We start from the raw sequence: 20,039 nt of genomic DNA, 5'->3' as shown, positions 1-20,039 counted from the left end.
GTCGATAACGACCCAAATTACCGTGTTATTCTGGGAAGGAGGCAGGTCGGTAATAAAGTCCGTCAAGATGCTGCACCATGGCTTGGTGGGTGCTGGGAGTGGCTGAAGTAAGCCCCATGGCTTTCTCGTAGGTGGCTTCTGTTGTGCACAGGTGAGACATGAGTCCACGTAGTTTCGAGAGTCTTGCACCATATTAGGCCACCAATAGTGTCTTCACAGCATTTCCAAGGTCCTTGCACAACCAAGGTGACCTGCCAATTTGGAGTCGTGAGCCCATCTTAACACTCTGTCACGGAGTCTACAAGGCACAACGGTCTTCCCAGCCGGGACTGTAGTAGTAGCGGCCAGGGAGATACAAACAGGGTCAATGATGAAGCTAGTGTTAGGAATCTGTTAGGAATCTCCTCCAGGAGAGGGAGGAGTTAGCAATCTGTAATGAATCAGCTCCCTTGGTGGGAGGAATTAGCAATCTGCAATGCTCTTCTCCAGGAGAGGGAGGAGTTAGCAGTGTTGTTAGGGTATAGACTGTGGAGATAGAAATTTTGTTGTGAATCTACTCCTGTGGAAGGAGGAGTTAGCAATCTGATATGCTCAGTTCCTGTAAAGGGAGTAGATAACAATCTGTTATGAACTGTTGCTGAAGACCCCTGATGGAAGGAGTAGCAATCTGTACCAGCGGAGTGCTTGGAGAGGGCACTCAGCTGTAGAGGAAGGTAGATAGGTGAATCCTTGGGCCAATGGCAGATGACAGCACCCCCAGGAGGATATCCTGAGAGGGACCACCGGCTAGGCTGGGTTATGGACACAGACACAGATAGTTCTTTTATTAGACAGGTTAGTAGAACCACCAGAGGAGGCAGAGCTGATATGCCTGGCAGGGCTGAAGTCCCTCTGGTCCTGGAACAGCGATCCCAGGGTGGCTGAGCTGTAGAGAGACTATAGATAGTGAGTAGACAGGGTATGCTGTGTTCATAGCCAGAACTAGATAACCAATATCACATAATGTCTTAAAGAGGCTCAGTAGCTGGAAAGGGTTAGGCCCTCGAGGAGCGAGTACCTGGTTCCAGGGAAAGCTCTGAGAAAGTGATGGTAACTCACAAATGTCTGTATCTGCGATAGCTTCCAGGCAGTAGAGAATCTTCAGAGTGTTCAGGAACATGAGCCCTCGAGGAGCGAGTACCGGTTCCTATCTGCAATCTGAAATGAAGAAAAGAGAGCGAGGCCCCCGAGGAGCGGGTACCCCTGGTAAGTCCGAGGAGGCAGAGTAGCTTGGACGAATTCGTAGCGAGTCCGAATCCTATGCAATGTCCTTGCTAACTCGATTAGTTAGCGAATACTGAGACCTTTTATATTGGAAGTGGATGACGTCAGCTCAGGGGAACACCCCTGAAGTTCGCGCCCTTGCTGGTACATTAGTTGGAGCGCGCGCCCTATGTCATCAGGCAACATGGCGGATCTGCAGTGTCGAGCTGGTCCGGGGACGCCGGAGGGAGACGGCATGGAAACGCCGCAGCAATAGCCGTCCATCAGACCCGGAGGGAGTTGCCACAGAGGTAGAGAGGGCGGAATGAGGGCATCGAGCAGCGACGGACGCAACAGCTAGGAACTTCGGGAACATCTTCAGGTTCAAATGATCTAGATAGCGCATCTGCGCGCTGGTTCTTGGAGCCAGAACGGAAACATAGATTGAAGTCAAATTGTTCAAAGAACAGTGCCCAGTGGGCCTGATGAGGATTCAAGAGTTGAGCCTCCTTGAGATGCTCAAGGTTCTTGTGGTCAGTGAAGATAGTAAATTTATGTTGCACCCCTTCCAACCAGGGGCGCCACTCCTGAAGTGCAAGCTTGACCACGAGGAGTTCACGATCACCCACGGTATAACGTTGTTCTGTGGGGGAAAACTTATGAGAGTAGAAAGAGCAGGGAATGAGTTTGCCCTTAGGGGAGTGTTGACTCAGAACGGCTCCAGCACCGATCACAGAGGCGTCCACTTCTACGACGAATGGACATATGGGATCCGGGTGGTGGAGACAAGGGCCGGAACTGAAGGTCTCCTTAATCATCTGGAAGGCTGCCAATGCTTTGGGTGACCATACCCGGGTGTTGACCCCTTTCCTTGTGACAGCGGTAAGTGGGGCAACTATGGAGGAGTAGTTAGCAATGAAGCTTCGGTAATAATTGCTGAAACCAAGAAAACGTTGCAAGGCCTGAAGGCCTACTGGCTGGGGCCAGACACAGATACCTTGGACTTTCTCTGGATCCATCGAAAATCCACGGTCAGAAATGATGTATCCTAGAAAGGGTAAGCGATTGCGCTCAAACAGACATTTCTCCAGCTTGGTATACAAGTGGTTTTCTCCCAGACGTTGAAGGACGATACAGACATGTTCACGATGGGACTCTAGGTCCTTAGAGATAATCAGGATATCGTCCAGATATATAACTACGAAGGTCTACAAGAGATCTAGGAAGATTTCATTCATAAGTCGTTGGAAGACAGCTGGAGCATTACAAAGAGAGCCCATCTAGGAAGATGGCTTGCAGACAATCTTCTTGCCACCCAAGTTCTGTGGCCAAGGTCCGAAACTCCACAGTGTATTCAGAGAGGGCCTTAGACCCTTGACGGAGGTGGAGTAGACTATGGCTGGCGATAGCCAGACAACCTGGGTCTCCAAAGGTCTGCTTGAAAAGAGCGATGAAATCGGAAACTTGGAGAGGATGGGATCAGATCATTCCCATAAGGGAGAAGCCCATGCCAGAGCTTTCCCTTCCAAACAAGACAGAATGAAGGTTACCTTAGTGATCTCCTTCAAAAACAACGAGGGTTGCAGTGCAAATTGCATAAAGCACTGATTAAGGAAGCCACGACAGAAGCATGGATCCCCATTATATCTGGGGGGTGCAGGAAGTGCCAAAGATGCTTTGGGAAGCATGGTAGCCGAGAGGCCCACAGGGTTGGCCATTGCTGTATCTTGTAATTGGGAGTGCAGTTCTACCAAAGAAACCAGCGTCTCCAATGCTTGATGGTGTTGTTTCACTGCGGCGGCCAATCCTGGTAGGGCCCTGGAGGTGGGAGACTCCACCGAGTCCATGGCCTTGGCAACCTGTTGCGCTCAGAGGTGGACCCTTGTCCTGGGGCAGTGGAGGAACACCTCCTGATAGGGATCAGGAGGGAAATGCCCCCAGGGGGCGGAGCACTGGAGGAGACAGAGGCTAAGATGAGCTTCACCACTGGAAGCCCAAGGTTCCCCCGGGAGGAGCCCATAGGGACCTGGGCCGCTTGGACTTAGGTGGGCCTCGCAGGGTCTCCTGGGAGAGTAGAAGTCCGGCGTGCCCACAGACAGAAGGGGAGAGCGCTCAGGTTCGAGACTGGAGTTCAGATGGAAGAAAGCGGACCAGACTAGCATAGGTGATGACAAGGCTAGGAACAGAGCCAGAATCTAGAGATGAGTTCAGGCGAGCAAAGGTCCGAGTCCAGAGATCAGTCCATGGAATGGTCTACAAAGCAGAGGTCATGTACCGGAAATCAGACGAGGTCACAGGCAGGCTGAAGTCAGGAGGCAGGCGGATAGGTCAAAGAACAAGCTGAGGTCGTGAGGCAGGTGGCAGACAGGCAGGCAGGTCAAGGAACAAGCTGAGGTCTTTGAGGCAGGCGGCAGACAGGCAGGCAGGTCAAGGAACAAGCTGAGGTCAATACCAGATAGACAGTTCAGAGGTACTACCTGGGGAGACGTACAGACGAACACAGGAACAAGACGAGCAGGAACTAGGATGCAGGAACAAGGCAGGAACAGAACTGGAACAGAAGGATCCTGGAACGAGACTAGGAACAAGACAAGCGCAGGAACAAATGCATACAAGCCGATCCGATTGCCAAGGCAAGGAAGCACTATCAGGGACTTCCTTATATCGGGGGATCAATCAGGGCGCGCTGCGGAGCTGAGGCCCTCCCTCAGCCCCACAATAGGCCGGGTGGTCCGTGCGCGCGTAGGGGAGTGGCTAGCATCGGTGAAGATGCCAAACCACAGTGTGAGGCCTGGCATGCAATGGAAGGCCCGGCGACCGCTGCCGCGGGACGCCGGGGCCTAGAGGAGCTGGCAACTACCGCTAGGGAAGCCGACCTGGGACCTGCCCTGGACCGTGAAGGTGAGCAGGCCCGTGCGCGGGACAGCTGCGGACGGGGCAAATAAATAATAGATTAGCATTGGATCAGTATCAACTGACCCTCTAGAACTAGTTCTATAACTATCCATATGGCTTTACCACTATCCTAACTGTTGCCATTTACCTAACTGTTATTAGTTTTTCCTTTAATTGTTTAGGTATAGCTGATATAAAATTACTCCACCCTTCATCATGCATCCTTTTACTTTTAAAAGAAGCATTGTCCAAGGACTTCCAATCTTTTTCTTGGGTGGTAACTCCTAATATTGAACCTAACATTGTGAAACTACAGCATGAGTTATTCTTCCCTATATGCATGACTTGGCACTCGTACACATTAACTTTCATCTGTCATTTGGATGCCCAGTTTTCTAGTATTGCAAGGTCCTGCTGCAATTTGTCACAATCTGTTCCTGATTTAACAACTCCAAATAATTTTGTGTCATCTGCAAATTTGATCACCTCACTCATTGTTCCCTTTTACAGATCATTCAATAATATATTAAAAAGCAATGATCCAAATACAGATCCCTAAGGCACCCCACTGTTTACCTTTATCCACTGAGAAAACTGACCATTTAATCCTACTCTGTTTTCGATGTTTCAGCTAAATTGCAATCCACAAAAGGATATTGCCTTTTGTCCCATAGTCACAAGACATAATTTCCATAGAAAACAATTTAAATTCACATGTATCTTTATGATTTTTATAACATGGGTGCACCATACAAATCAGCTTATATGTTCACAGACACGGCCTGAAGTGTCTTATGATTCCTTGTGGGGGTTTTCTGAAACAACTCTTCCAGGGTATCATTTAGGGGGCAATTTACAAAGTAATTCCACTGTGAAGGATTTCTCCAGCTGTAATTGTGAATCTAAAGGTCCCTTCAGCTTTTCTTTCTCTCTCTTTTTTTTTTTTTTTACAAAGAGCTACTGAGAGAAATCCCTCTCACTCAGGCTCTACCAAATTCCCTCTGGGACTGTGAGCCACAGGAATAAGCTCGCTGTACAGGCAGAACCAGGGGCCTGACCCATGGCACAATAGAGTACTCTGCTGGATCCTGCTGCTCCACTAGTGAGTCATACCATCTGCTGGAGGCAGAGTATAAAGGAGTATCACCTATGCATAATTGTTGCAACCGTCCTTTCCTGACTGCTTCACTCTGCCTACCTTTCTTTCCTTGCACCTCCTCTTGCTGTTGATGGCCGCCTGGCTGCCATGGCATCTGCTTGCCATCCTCTCCGGCATCCCCGGACTGGCTTGGGCGCTGCCTCCCGCCATGCTCTGTCTGTACCTTAGGACGCGCGCGCCGCGCGGCCCTCACTCTTATTTTCTACTTGGCGCGAACCTCAGGGGCGTCCCCCTGTGATGACGTCACGCTGCCCGGATATTTAAAGCCTACATTGTTTGCTAGCCTTTGAGTTAGCAAGGTCGGGAAATCCTTACGGATGGGATTCACTCTCCGTACCCAGCTACTCTGCCTCCAAACTACTATTGGACTCTTTACGCTAACGGGGTACCCGGTCCTCGGGGGCCTCACTTGCTTTTCAGTCGCTATCAGGAAACCGGTACTCACTCCTCGAGGGCCCATGTTCCCTGACTTGCTGCCTGCTCCTACCTTCTCTTCTGCCTGGAAGGATTCGCTATCTTCAACACCAGTGAGTACTACCATCTTCACCTCAGAGCTGTTCCCTGGAACCAGGTACTCGCTCCTCGAGGGCCTGCCTCCGTTCCAGCCCTGGTGCCATTTCCTACGTGGAACAGCTGTGTGAGTACATCACCTTCAAGCTTCTCAGCTCTCACGGATCAGGTACTCGCTCCTCGAGGGCCTGCTCTCCCTATCCTGGGGTTCTCCATATTGGAGCTTGTGCATATTCCACTGTACTCATTACTCTCACTTCTTTCCACTACAGCACTGCTACCCGGGATACCAGCCCAGCCGGGCTACTTCAACTACTCACCACTGCCACCTCTGGTGGCTAACCACATTGTTTAATAAAAGATCAATCTCTGTGTTTGTGTGTCCTCAACCAAGCCTGACCTGTGGCCCCTCACGGGACTGCCCCCCGTGGGCGTGGTCAGCTGCCACAGTGTCCAAGGGTCCACCCAAACCTCACTAATTATAACAATAATGTTGATGATGTCACAGAGAAAGCCTTGTGCTCTGCATCCATCTGTTAGTAGGGGGCCATAACCCACCTGTAAGGACTCTCTGGACTAGTGTAGCAGAATGCAATAGAAATAGTGATTTACTCAAATAAACTGGCTGTCTGAAAACTGTCCTCACTCAATATGGCTAAGCATAGTAACAGAGTAAATGATGACTGATGAAGACCAAAATTGCCCATTCAGTCTGCCCAGCAAGGGCTTTAGGGTTGTAACTGCTGTGTACAGGTTACCCCAAATCTTCTGTTTAGGGTCGTAATTGCTTCTCTGTGCAGGTTACTCCATTCCTTCTTGGAAGCACTATGCAGTAATTTCACTGCTGTTTTGGTCTGAACTGCCAGATTACCCCAGTGCTTCATTAAACAAAGTTCACCCCAGTCTTTTATGACCATTCTCTTTCCATTAGGGATACTCTATATTTATCCCACATCTTTTTAAATTCTGTTATTCTTTTTGTCTCCACTATCTCCTCTAGGAGGGCACTGCAGGTGTTGCATTTGGCCGATTGTGGGTCCGTCCTGTGACCGGCTGCTCTTACCTCTGGTCCTGGTCCAAGGGAGTCCCACAGACACCACGGCTGGTGAAGATGAGGCCGACCGCTATGCAGGCCCAACACGAAGCGCTTGGGACGCTGCTCAGTTGAGTGGATGTCCCTAGGTGCGCGTGCAGCTCGGGATCTTTTAAAGGGTCCGTGGCAGGAAAAATACTGCGGTACCTCTGGGTGATATCACAGGCCTTTCTGCTATTTAAGGCCTGTTCTGCCCTGCCTCAGACATATTGGTAACAGGTCGAACTCTTCGAAGTAGCTGTTTGCCTCACTATTCATGGTTCCTGTTCCTGACTTTGTTCCAGTGCCTTGTCTTTGTGTTCCTGCTTCCTCCACGTGTCTTTTGAGTTCCTGTGTTCTTGTCCTGTGGTCTTCATTCATCTTCTGTGTCTTCCACCTGTTTTGTCTTACCTTTTGTTCCTGGATTGACTCCTCGACTTGACCTCGGCTCAGATCCTTGGCTCATCTTCATCTGGATTCCTGGCTTGACTTTGGACTGTTTCTTGACCACGTTGTTTGCCGCCTGCCCTGACTTCGGCCTGCTTTTGTCTCTGTCTGCCTGCCCCGACTTCTGCGTGGACTGACTTTGTCGTCTTCCTGCTGGCCTTCAACCTCTTCAGTGATGGATTCTTCTTTCCACAGAGGCCCACACCTAAGTCCAGCCGGCCCCAGCACCTGAGGGCTTAACCTAAGGGGAACGAGGGCTGGTATTGGTGAAGTTCCTGCTGGGCCTCTGCTCCTGCCAGCTCCACCTACCAACGGTGAACACCTGCAGGGCTTCTCCCTGTGGGTAGTGCCAACCTCACCTCTGTTCAAGGGTCTACTTTCGCAACAGATTGCCAAGGCCATGGATCTGGTGGACCTCTCGGGCCTCCAGGCCATTCCTGGCCCGGCACAGAAGATTCAGCAGCAGCAACATTTCCTCGCACTCTTGGCAAGATCCATGGAGTGCCTTAGTGTCCATGTCGATGCCACTGCAGCCTCTGCAGTCTCTCAGCCTCCTGCAGTACCAGCAGCAACTGTGGTTACACCCATAGTATGCCTCCCGGTTCCTCGTCTGTAAACAGGAGACCCAAATCAGTGCTTTATGTATTTGTTTACTTCAGCCAGCACAATTTCCCAGAGACTCCATCAAGACCACCTTCATACTCTCCCTCCTGGATGGGAAGGCCTTGGCCTGGGCCTTTCCTCTGTGGGAGCTGCACCCAATCCTTCATGTGGCCTGAAGGCCGCCGCCAAACACCGCCTTCTCTTTGCGGCTTGGGCACTGCCTGCTTTCCTCGTCTGCGCCCGGAGGCTGCCCCAAAGCTCCGCTTCCGTGGCCCAGAGGCCGCCATCGACCCGGTCCTCTTCCACGACCTGGAGGCTGCCCCGGAGCTCCTCTTCATACGGCAGAGAGTCACCATTAATCTTCTCTCTTCGTGGCAAGGAACCGCTGATGTCAGGGCCTGCTCTTCCTTTGCGGCATGGATGTCGCTCTCCGAGGTCCTGCCCTCCTCCTAGGCGCGCGGCCGCACCTTTCTGCCTTATTTAAAGGGCTAGCACTGGGCAGTCCTTCTGGGCTCCTCCTGCTGACGTTTCCAGGGCGTCTCCTCTTCAGCCCTATAAAGAGAGCCTTCCTTCAGTCCGTCTTCGCAAGGAGCCAGACATGGAGCTGGACTACTCCTGGATTCTCCGTTCCAGCTCTTCGTTCCAGGAGATCTCCGTGATCCTTCCTCACTTCTTCAAGGCACTCTATTCTTCGTTGATATTCCTAGTCTTCATCCGTGGTTCCTGAACCTTCGTCTTCATCTTCATTCCATGTCCTGGTCTCTCGTCGGATCCCGTCTCCTTGTCTCCAGATGTCTAGATGTTCCGATATTCCTCCTTCTGATGTCTTTGTCTTCTGATGTCCAGTCTCCAGATGTTCTTTGTCCTGTTGTCCCCGGTCCAGAAGTACCTGATGTTCCATGCTTCGTGTTCCAGATGTCCCTGATGTCCTCATCTCTAGAGGTCCCTGATGTCAAGATGCCTTAGATGTCCAGACGCCCTGATGTCCTGGTGTCCAGAGGTACCGGTGTCCTGTTGTATCCAATGCCCTACGTTCCAGTCCTGATGTTCCATGTTCCAAGTCCTGATCCTGATGTTCCAAGTTCTGAGTTCCAAGTTCTGAGTCCTGATTCTGATGTTCCAAGTTCTGAGTCCTGATCCTGATATTCCAAGTTCTGAGTTCCAAGTTCTGTTCCTGATGTCCTTTGTCCAGTTCTGATCCTGAAGTAACCGCTAGTTCTTAGCTCCAGGTTCAGCTTTGCCTTGCCCCGGACCTCGTCTCCAGCTGACTTTCCTGGGAGTAAATCCATATCAATCTGGTGTCCGTTTCCGGTGGCTGGAGTCCTCTTCTGGTTGGATCCTTCCTCGAGCACTGCCTGGATTCCTCCTTCATCCTGAGTCTCAGTCCTGCACATGTCCCGCTCTCCGCGTGGTCCGGGACCAGCCTCTTCAGGTTATGTAGGGCGCACAGTGGGAAGGGTGGTCTGTGACCAGCCCACATTGGCTGTGTAGGGCACCCTGAGGGGCAGTGCCAGTCTAAGTCTCCGAGTATCCTGAGTCTTTATCCTTGTTTGATCCAAGTTCCAAGAATCCTCGTCTTGTCCGAGTTCTAAGTTCCAAGATTCCTTGTCTGAGTATCTGGAATCCTCTCTTGAGTCCACGTCTGATCTCCATCCACGTTTGAGCATCTTGCATCTAAGTTCCATGTGTCCTCTTCTCGTCCAAATTCCAAGTTCCAAGTGTCCTCGTCTTGTCCGAGTTCCAAGTGTCCTCGTCTCGTCCGAGTTCCAAGTGTCCTCTACAAATGTATCGTCATTTACTTTGATGACATCTTGATATTCTCTCAAGACATGACCACTCATCTGGAGATGTCAAAAGAGTGCTGCAAAGACTCCGTGAGAATCATCTATACGCTAAGTTGTCTTAAGGGCGACTTTCACAAAGAATCAGTGCCTTTCCTGGGCTATATTGTTTCTAACCATGGGTTCCAAATGGATCCACAGAAGCTGGAGAGCATAAAGAATTGGGCTCAACCCACAGGTCTGAAGGCTCTTAGATGTTTCTTAGGTCTTTCATCAAGAACTACTCCTCGCTCACTGTTCCGCTTACAGTGATGACGAAGAAAGTTGCCAATTGGTCCACGGAGGCTATATCTGCATTCCAGAAACTAAAAGACGCCTTCTCGAGCAAGCCGTGTCTCCAACACCTGGATCCCACGAAGCCCTTCATCGTTGAGGTCGATGCCTCAGACGTTGGTGTAGGGGCCATGCTAAGTTAAGCCGGTGATTCCAAGGCCTTACACCCATGCTCATTCTTCTCTCGTCGCTTCTCTCCAGCAGAGAAAAATTACAGAATAGGAGATAAAGAGCTCCTGGCAATAAAGATGGCATTCGAGGAGTGGCGCCCTTGGCTCGAAGGAGCACAACATCAAGTCACAGTATTTACAAACCATAAGAACTTGGAATACCTCCGCCACGCACAGTGCCTAAACCACAGGCAAGTGAGATGGTCTCTGTTTTTCAACAGATTCGACTTTGAGCTGAAATACCGCCCTGGAGATAAAAACATCAGAGCAGATGCCTTATCTCGCTCATTCCTCTCTGAGGATATCCCAGAGGAACCACAACACATCATTGACCCGAAAAGAGTTATTCTGGCAGCTACTCACTCAGTACCTGCAGGTAAAACCATCATACCCAAGAACCTCAGGAAAAAGCTGTTAGCATGGGCTCACAACTCTAAACTGGCTGGACACCCTGGTCAATGCAGAACTCTGTCAAAACTACAAGTTTTACTGGTGGCCCACCATGAAGGAAGACACATTCTCCTATGTTGCTTCCTGCACAAATTGTGCCAGACAGAAGACACCACCCGGTTGTCCTTGGAGTCTACTCCAACCCTTACCAGTACCAGATGAGCCATGGACACACATAGCTACAGACTTTGTGGTGGACTTACCACTCTCAGGAGGAAACAACATGATTTGGGTAACTGTAGATGGGTTCTCTAAGATGGCTCACTTCGTGGCTCTCCCTGGTTTACCCACAGCTATGGAGCTAGCCCAGCTCTTCATCACACACATCTTCCGCCTACACGGTATGCCTAAGCACATAGTCTCCGATCGCAGAGTCCAATTCACAGCTAAATTCTGGAAGGCATTGTGCAAGAAGTTTGACATTTCTCTCGACTTCACCTCAGCATACCATCCTCAATCCAACGGTCAAACAGAAAGGATGAACAGGACACTCAAGCAGTTCATTCGTGCCTACGTGAACACTCGCCAGAATGATTGGGCAGAACTGTTGCCCTGGGCTGAATTCGCCATCAACACTCATCACTCATCCAGCAAAATCCACTGGATCAACACCATTCAAAGTGGTTTACGGACGACTACCGTTGCCACCACTGCCACTTCCACTGTCTACTGCCAAAGATATTCAACAACTTTGGACTCAGACCAAAGAGATGCTTCTCAAAGCAGGACTTCGAGCTAAGAAAGGATACGATGCTCACAACTGTAAGGCTCCAGATTTCCAGCCTGGTGACAAAGTCTAGCTATCCACTAAGCACCTAAGAATTAAAATACCTTCAGCTTGCTTCGCTCCACGGTTTGTTGGACCTTTTCCTATTCTCTGACGACTTGACAATCTCACCTATAGTCTGAAGCTACCACCTCACTGAAGATTCATAATGCGTTACACGTCTCACTATTGAAGCCTTTAATCCTTAGTGAGTTCTACCACAGTACCCAAGAATCCACCCAAACACCGCTTAACCATAACAGAGACTTTGAGGTCAACATTCAAAACAATTTAGACAGATAACTCACTAGTTATCTGTCTAAATGGCAAGGTTTGGAATATTGAGCCATTTATTCAGATAGATGTTAAACAGATAAATCATCATCTGGCTACCTCCTACATTCATCAAGCCACAGTAAAAATAGCAGGAATATGGTGCATTAACATCCAGCGATAAAAAAGATGGGCATGGGTAGTGAAATTAATGAAATACCGCATCATGTATTTATTTATTTATTTATCAATCATGGTTTTCTATACCAGTGTATGGACTTCACTTTCACATCAGTTTACAATTTCGTTACAATAAAACCAAAATAAAATATGCATACATCATAAAAAAACAAAATAAAAACAAAATACATTTTGTTATACATAACATACATTTCAAAAAACCCTATGGAGCCAATATACACCTGCTTCTTTTGGGGAAGATTTTAAAAAATAGCGCGATTGCGTACTTTTGTTCGTGCACCAGGCGCAAACAAAAGTACACTCGATTTTATAAGATACGCACGTAGCCGCGCGTATCTTATAAAATCCGAGATCGGCGCGCGCAAGGCTGCCGATTTTGGGCAGTCTGCGCGCGCCAAGCCGCGCAGCCTGCCTCCGTTCCCTCCGAGGCCGCTCCGAAATCGGAGCGGCCTCGGAAGGAACTTTCTTTCGCTCTCCCCTCACCTTCCCCTCCCTTCCCCTACCTAACCCACCCCCCGGCCCTATCTAAACCCCCCCCCCTACCTTTATCCATGGATTTACGCCTCCCGGAGGCAGACGTAAATCCACGCGCGCCAGCGGGTTCCTGGTGCGCCAAGACCCGACCCAGGGGCTGTTCCGGAGGGCGTGGCCACGCCCCCGGGCCCGCCCCCAAACGCCGCATCACGCCCCTGAAACGCCGCGTCATTTGGCGATGCCCCCGACACGCCCCTTTTAAAAAGCCCCGGGACTTGCGCGCGCCGGCGCGCGAGGGCCCTGCTCGCGTAAATCTGGCCGGATTTACGCGGGCAGGGCATTTAAAATCCACCCGGTTTTGTACATTGCCTAAGCATGATTCATAGCTTGCTTAGCTGTTATTCTCATTGAAGGCCTGTTTAAATAGCCATGTTTTCAATAGTTTCTTAAAATCTTGTCTCAAGTCTTAGTTCAACGGGAAGGGTGTTCCAAATCCTGGGTGCTGCGAGAAATAGTGTCCTTTCTCTGAGTGGTTAGTCTAGCTGAAGTCTAGCTGAAGTTAAGGATGGAATTGCCAGTAGTCCTTTATTGGCTGACCTCAAGTTGCGCTGCGGTGTATGCAATCTTATGGAGGCATTTAACCATTCTACATGCTTGCCATGTATTGCTTTATGTAGGATTGTTAGTGTTTTGTACTGTATTCTTTGTTCAATGGGCAGCCAGTGTAAATCAATGAGCACTGGTGTTATATACTCAAATTTCTGTGCCCCAGTCAATATTCATGCAGCTGAGTTCTGCAAAATCTGCAATGGTCTTATTGTGGAGTACGGAAGTCCCAACAATAAAGCATTGCAGTAGTTAATACCATTGAAGATCAGCGCTTGTAGAACTGTTCTAAATTCCTTTGCGTTCAGTAGAGGTTTTAGTCTTCCTAACATGACTAATTTACGTATGGCACATTATTTTCTTTGTTTATATATACTGGCTTCCTGCATCTGCCTCTTTGAAGATGTATCAGAAGTTAGAGAAGGAGGGAAGTTTGGTGAGTAGTTGGAAGTGTTGGGATTGATTAGAGTGGTTCATTATTATTCGATTACCTTATTGTGTTGTCCTGTTTCTTATCTTTCATCTGTTTACCTTCACCTTTATCTTTGTCTATTGTGTTTATCTGGATGAAAGAATAGTGTTCTTTTTTTGTGCATTTGTCGTGTTTTTTTCTCTGTCCCTTTGTGTGGAGGAGAAATGTGGAGATGAGTAATATGGAGAGGATGGAGCATGAAAGGTATAGGGAGAGAGGAGAGGTGAGGAGTAAGGAGAAGAGAGCGAGAAGGAGGGAGAAGAGGAGGGGTGGGTAGGAGTGGTAGGAGGAGGATTAGGAGTATAGATAGGGAGAAGGGAAGGGATAGAAGGAGGCAGGAGGAGGAAGGATCTAGGCAGGAGCGTGTGGAGGGAGGAGTACGGCAGCATAGGGCTAGACAGAGAAGGCAAAGGGTGGGAGACTTGTCAGGGTAGGTGCAGGAGGGGGGAAGAAGGGAGGGGAGTGGGGACTGGGAGTGAAAATTAGGATAGTGACACCACCTCTCCAGAAATGGAAGTGGCAACCCGATCCTCCAGCAGCCAGACAGCAGCTCGTCTGTGTCTACACATTTACAAGTTCGGTGTGGAGGATAATGAGCAGCTCATCGCTGGCATCCTGGAGAATTACAACATGCTCTTCAACAACCAGGCTACAATGATCTCCAGGGCTACCAAGGGCCAGATATGGTGCACTACTGCCCAACCCATATCCCGATGCATCAGCATCAAGAGGACTGGAGATCAATTGGCCCAATACTACAGGGACATAAAGGTGCAATTGAAGAACAAGGTGGTCAGCAGGAACAAATATATGCACCAGACTGGTTTAATTGTCTTTAAACTATGTAACTCCAACTCGTCACATTGGTTTAATGCTTTATTGAGAATACATAAACCAGTGAGATGCCTGAGATCTTCACAATTAAATAATCTTGAAGTCCCTTCTGTTCGTCAAGCTCGTCTGTTTTGTACCCGAGAGACTTCTTTTTCAATTGCGGCACCCTCTCAATGGAATTCAATCCCTATAGAATTGAGATCTATGGATGATGTTAAGAAATTTAAATCATCCTATAAAGGATTTCTCCTTGCCCGTGCGTTCAGGTTGTAATGCATTGTATTGATTCTCATTTTGCTTCTGTGTTCATGATTATTGTATTGAAGTGAAAATGTTTATTTTATATTCAGATGTGATATTATTGCATTTTTTATTATGTTATATAATTTATAATGCTTGTCTGTTTTGGTTTTGTCAAATTTTTTTGTTTTTTTATGTATGTTCATTTTTGTATATCGCTTAGGCCTTTTGTGTTAAGCGATTAATACATTTTTTAAATGAAATGAAAATGAAATGAAGGAGGCCCTTGCCCAATCATCCTGATGCCGATGGAAGAGTGGTTCATTAAACAGCTAGGACCGGATGTCTTTGAGGGCATGGATAAGGCCCTGGACATTATGCGAGCCAGGGCTGATAAATCACATCACCTGTAAATGTGAAGTCTGCTACAGATGTCCACACTTTTGTTTTTGCATAGGATGCTCACAATGAATGATGCAAAGAACACATCTTATGCAAAACAGTACGTGTGCACTTCTTAGCATTCATACTGATGTTTTCTTCTGTTTCCACAGCTCTTACCCATGAAGTCCCTGGTCTCAGCTGTGTAGTCCCAGGTACTAGCCAAGAAACCCCAGGTACTAGCAGTGCATCCCCAGTTTTCAGTGACCCCTTTCTTATGGATGTTGAGACATAGTGGACAGAGGAGGAGAAGGAGCAGCAGCAGCCACAGCAGCAGTTTCTTGCACAGCTTAGATTGGCCATACCCCTTAATGCAAGCCTCAAACTTTCAAGCCTAATACAGGGATTTCTCCTGCCATGGGAAGAACATGTCCAGTCACCACTGCCTCCATTACCCCTCGTGTCTTGCAGGAATTCGACAAAGGCACCCAGCCAGCTCAGCCCATCCGCCCAGCCATGCCAGCAGACACCACTTCCGCAACCTGTAACCCCACAACCAGCAGCACCAGCAGTAGATCCAACTGTGCAGGCCAGACTTTACCACATAGAGAGGAGGCATGGGAAGCAGCTACACCATATACGGGCAGAGCTGGTCTTCATGAGGAGGGCTCAGATCAACCACACCAGTGCCGTGCAGCAGCAAACTGCAGCCCTTACACAAGGCTTAACCACCATGTCCACTTCAATGAATGTTTACTACTGTCAACTGCAGCTAATTATCTATTTTCATGATGTTGCCTAATTAGGGCTAAGTGTTTTCTGTTACACACTGACCCAGACAGAGGATTGGTGAGTAAAAGAAAGATACAGATGTGAAAGGCAAGAACCACTCTGCTGGACTCTCTTTCATGAAACAGGAAGGACTAGATGATGACTGACAGGCAAAGCAGTGTTGTATAACACTTTGCTGAAGCTAGTTTCCAGTTCATGTGGTCTTTCCTGCTTCTTTTTTTGTAATTTAAATTTTTATTAGAGACTTTAGCGATAATAGTATACCAAACAGGTAAGAACAATCTTAAACCAGAAATACACAATTGTAAAGAAACAATAAACAACTATAATGATACAGTCTCGATTCATTATTTTACCTCCCTATTCCCCCCCCCCCCCCCCCCCCAACCCCTAAGGATCTGTCATACACAAGCATCAATCCCTATACCAGCATAAAGTACCTCAGAACCGAATGAACAATTAAAGTCACTCATAATACCGCTCGTCTGTCTCTCCAGTCCAAATATAATTGCCAAGTGTGCCAAAATGTCTCCATCTTTTGCTGTTTATGAGCTGTAATTTTACAAAGATTATAAATCTTATCCGATCTGGCTTGAATTTTAGCTAAGGTGGGAAAAGTAGGATCCTTCCGTTTAAAAGCAATTTCACATCTAGCTGCTGTAACAACAAATTTTATATACTGTTGAATGTATTTGTCTCCCATTGGATATCCACAGTTTAACAAAGCAATCTGGGGTGTTAGAACTATAGGCATGTGAGTAATTTCTGATAACCATGTAGAAACTGTCCCCCATAGTCGTGAGGCTGCTATGCAATCCCACCACAGATGAAAAAAATGTTCCCTCGCCCCCACACCCCTTCCAACACCTGTCCGTCATAGTTGGATATATTTGATGCAATCTAGCAGGAGTGAAATACCATCTATAAAGCATCTTAAGGCCGTTTTCCACTAGTGTGGCGGATATCAGGCCCTTCCCCATTGAGTAATAAACCCCGTCCCAGAAGTTCTCACCCTGTGGCATACCCAAGTCCCGCTCCCATGCTCTAATGATGGTCGGAGGTGACTTTAAGTCCTGGTTTAAAAGTTTATATATTTTTGAAATGAGTCGTTGTATTTTATCCACAGACTTACAATATGTTTCAAAGAGCGTTACAGGATGTAGTAGATCTTGGCCCAAACCAGACTTTCGACAATAATTCCTCAATTGTAAATAATGGTAGACTTCTCCCTGAGGCAAACCATATCTGAGTTATAGGTTCTCGCAAGCCACCCAGCCTGCGTTTTCCCAAAGTTGGCCACAGGTTAGGATTCCCTTCGTGATCCAGGATTTAAAAGCCATATGTGTCTTACCCGCTAAGAAATCACAATGATAAAAGGAGGAGGAATTGACCGAACCCACTCTATTACCACTAAAACTCTCCGCCACTTATCCCATATTTGGAGAGTATGTTGGACTGGGGTAAGGAGATCCTGCATCCTGGGCATTTATTCCGAGGCTGCCATACTAGAGCACATAAAGGAGATGACCCCGAAAGTTCCTGTTCTAATGCTATCCAGGGTTTCCCAGCATCCTTCCTGTGCCATTCTACCACTATATGGAGTTGGGCAGCTGTATGGTACCATAGCAGGTTAGGCACCGCCAATCCTCCGTGTATTCTTGGCCGATAAAGAACTTTTTGCGCGACCCTGGGATGCTTTCCTTGCCAGACATATTTCAAAAATCGACGCTGCCATTTTAATAAAGTGGGTGTCGGAATGTAGAATGGTATTGTCTGAAATAGGTAGCAAAGTCTGGGTAAGATGTTCATTTTAACGGTGGCAATGCGACCCATCCAGGAGATGTGGTAGCGACTCCACTCCTCTAGTTCCCGGTATATTTTTGATAATAATGGGGGGTAGTTGAGGCTTAGGATATCTTTATGAGCACCAATATAAACACCTAGGTATTTTAATTTTGTCTTACGCCCACCTAAAGTGGAAGCCTGCTTTGAGTGTTTTCACCTGTGTGTTGTCAGGGAAATATTGAGAATTTCAGTCTTATCTCAGTTAATGGAATACCCCGACACCTTAATATAGTTCACTTAGAGAATAGCCACTGCCATTAGCAATGGTTACATGGAATAGACTTAGTTTTTGGGTACTTGCCAGGTTCTTATGGCCTGGATTGGCCACTGTTGGAAACAGGATGCTGGGCTTGATGGACCCTTGGTCTGACCCAGTATGGCATGTTCTTATAATTTAATGATAGCAACCACCGTCGGCAAAGATTTCAGGGGGTCCGTAAGAGTCAGAATCATGTCATCCACAAACATTGCCAATTTGGAAGTAAAGCTTCCCACTTGGATGCCATAGACCTCCGGGGACTCTCTTATTTTCTGGGCTAGAGGTTCTATAAATATCGCAAATAATAAATATGACAAGGGGCCCGAGGTGCAGCATATAATTTCTTTATCCAATTTATAAAAAAACCTCCAAAGCGCATTTTACCTAAAATCTGAAAAAGAAAGGGCCAATGGACCAAATTGAAAGCTTTTCAGCGTCCATGGCCATCAATAAGAAGGGGGATTTATTCCGTTTGACCCACCATAGTGAATCTAGAATTTTCCTAACATTATCTGAGGCCATACGCCCTGGAATAAAACCCTCTTGATCGGGATGTATGAGCTGTGCAATATGGCCATTTAGTCTGCTGGCTAAAATTTTGGCTAACACTTTAAAATCAATGTTTAGCAAAGAGATAGGTCTATATGAGCCGCACTGAGTGGGATCACGGCCTGGCTTTGCTATAAGTCATTCCAGCGACGTTGGAATTGGAGGCTAGGTCACCGCCTGTGTGTAAAGCATTAAACATGTGGGAGAGGGGTACTGACAATTCGTCTGCAATGGTAAAAGCAAGCAGTGAAGCCATCTAGACCAGGTGATTTACTCGTCTTCAATTGTTTAATGGCGTGGAGAACCTCCGTCTAAGTGATTTCTGCATCCAATGACTCACTTTGCACTCCAACAAGTGGGGCAAAGTGATGTCCTGCAAAAAGACATCAATATCTGCATTCGTGATAGCCGAATTGTGTTTATACAAGTCAGCATAAAATCGCAGGAAACATTGTCTAATGCCCTCATTGGAGGTGAGCATCTGCCCCTGCTCATCCTTAGCTTTGGTTATCATATTTTGCAGTCGCTTTGCTCTCAACTTGTTAGCCAATACTTTCCCAGCCTTGTTCCCTCCCTCAAAATAAGCCTGTTCTGTGCGCTCGAGATCATATGCAATTTTAGCAGCATCTAGCACTGCAATCTGAGACCTGCAGCTGTCTAATTCATCAAGCAGAACAAGAGTGGGGTCCTGTTTATGTTGGCGTTCCAGAACCAACAACTGTGCGATAAGTGTCTTTCGTGCTTGCCATTCTTTTTTTTTTTCACATATGAGGCTCTTACTATAAGTGTCCCTCTAATAACCACTTTCAAGCAATCCCATATAATAATGGGCAGTGTATCGGGGTTTGTGTTGAGCATAAGATATTCATTAATACTCTGTCTACACTGTGTAAGAAAATGCTTATCTAGTAGACTACTGTTTAACTTTCAAAATCGCTGACCCCGGTCATAGAGAGGAAAGGATAGTTCTACCCAAAGTGGGGCGTGGTCGGACCAGGTGAGTGAATCAACAGAAGCTTTAAGCACTCTATGGAGAAATCCCTTGTCAACAAAAATGTAATCAATCCTAGAATATGTGTTATGGGGTTTGGAATAAAATGTGTACACCTTCTGTTTGGGGAACAGGAAACGCCATGAGTCCTCCAACTGAAAATGACGTAAAAGGGTAACTAGTCTACGTCGGTCTTTCCTGGGGACCGACCCCCTCCCTGCCCCCTGAAGTGTCTAATTTAGGATTGATTGGAATATTACAGTCCCCCGCCATTAGCAGATACCCCTCCATATGGGATTGAACTTTCGTAATTAAGTTATTAAAAAATGGGGCTTGGGTAACATTCAGAGCATACACATTTAACAAGGTATATTTTTCTCCTGCTACTGTAATATTGAGTAGGATGAATCTCCCCTCAGGATCAGAGATGCTGCCACGTAACTCAAAAGCAAAATCTTTCTGAAATAAAATCCCCACCCCTGCATAGCGCGCTGTCTTAGTGCAAGCAAACCAATATTGGTTAGGGTATTGATCTGAGCGCATCAAGTGTTCAAAGCGCCTCTTCAGATGTGTCTCTTGCACAAAAGCAATCGCAATGTTAGCTCTCTGAAGGTCTTTAAATAATAATTTACGCTTGCGGGGGGAATTCAACCCTTTAACATTTAAAGATAATAGTCGAAAGGTCGCCATCTAT

General features: G+C 47.5%; 1 protein-coding gene and 1 long non-coding RNA gene across 5 annotated transcripts in view; one reads left to right on the top strand and one right to left on the bottom strand.

The window, feature by feature from the left end:
• LOC115088226 overlaps positions 1 to 15,963 on the top strand; it is a 111,302-nt gene extending 95,339 nt beyond the window's left edge. For 2 of the 3 annotated variants that reach the window (XR_003855726.1, XR_003855725.1), the window contains exons 3-4: positions 13,386 to 13,418; positions 15,083 to 15,963. This is a non-coding gene — a long non-coding RNA (uncharacterized LOC115088226). The remainder of the gene's footprint in view (positions 1 to 13,385; positions 13,419 to 15,082) is intronic. The other variant, XR_003855727.1, reaches the window with a different exon arrangement.
• Positions 1 to 20,039, bottom strand: part of ASXL2 (ASXL transcriptional regulator 2) — a 399,260-nt gene that overhangs the window by 37,783 nt on the left and 341,438 nt on the right. The window lies entirely within an intron of this gene.

This window comes from Rhinatrema bivittatum, chromosome 3 (assembly GCF_901001135.1).
Source record: "Rhinatrema bivittatum chromosome 3, aRhiBiv1.1, whole genome shotgun sequence".
In the NCBI taxonomy this organism is placed as follows: Eukaryota; Metazoa; Chordata; class Amphibia; order Gymnophiona; family Rhinatrematidae; genus Rhinatrema; species Rhinatrema bivittatum.
Note: the sequence above shows the minus strand (reverse complement) of the source record. Positions and strands in the feature narration are given on the sequence as shown.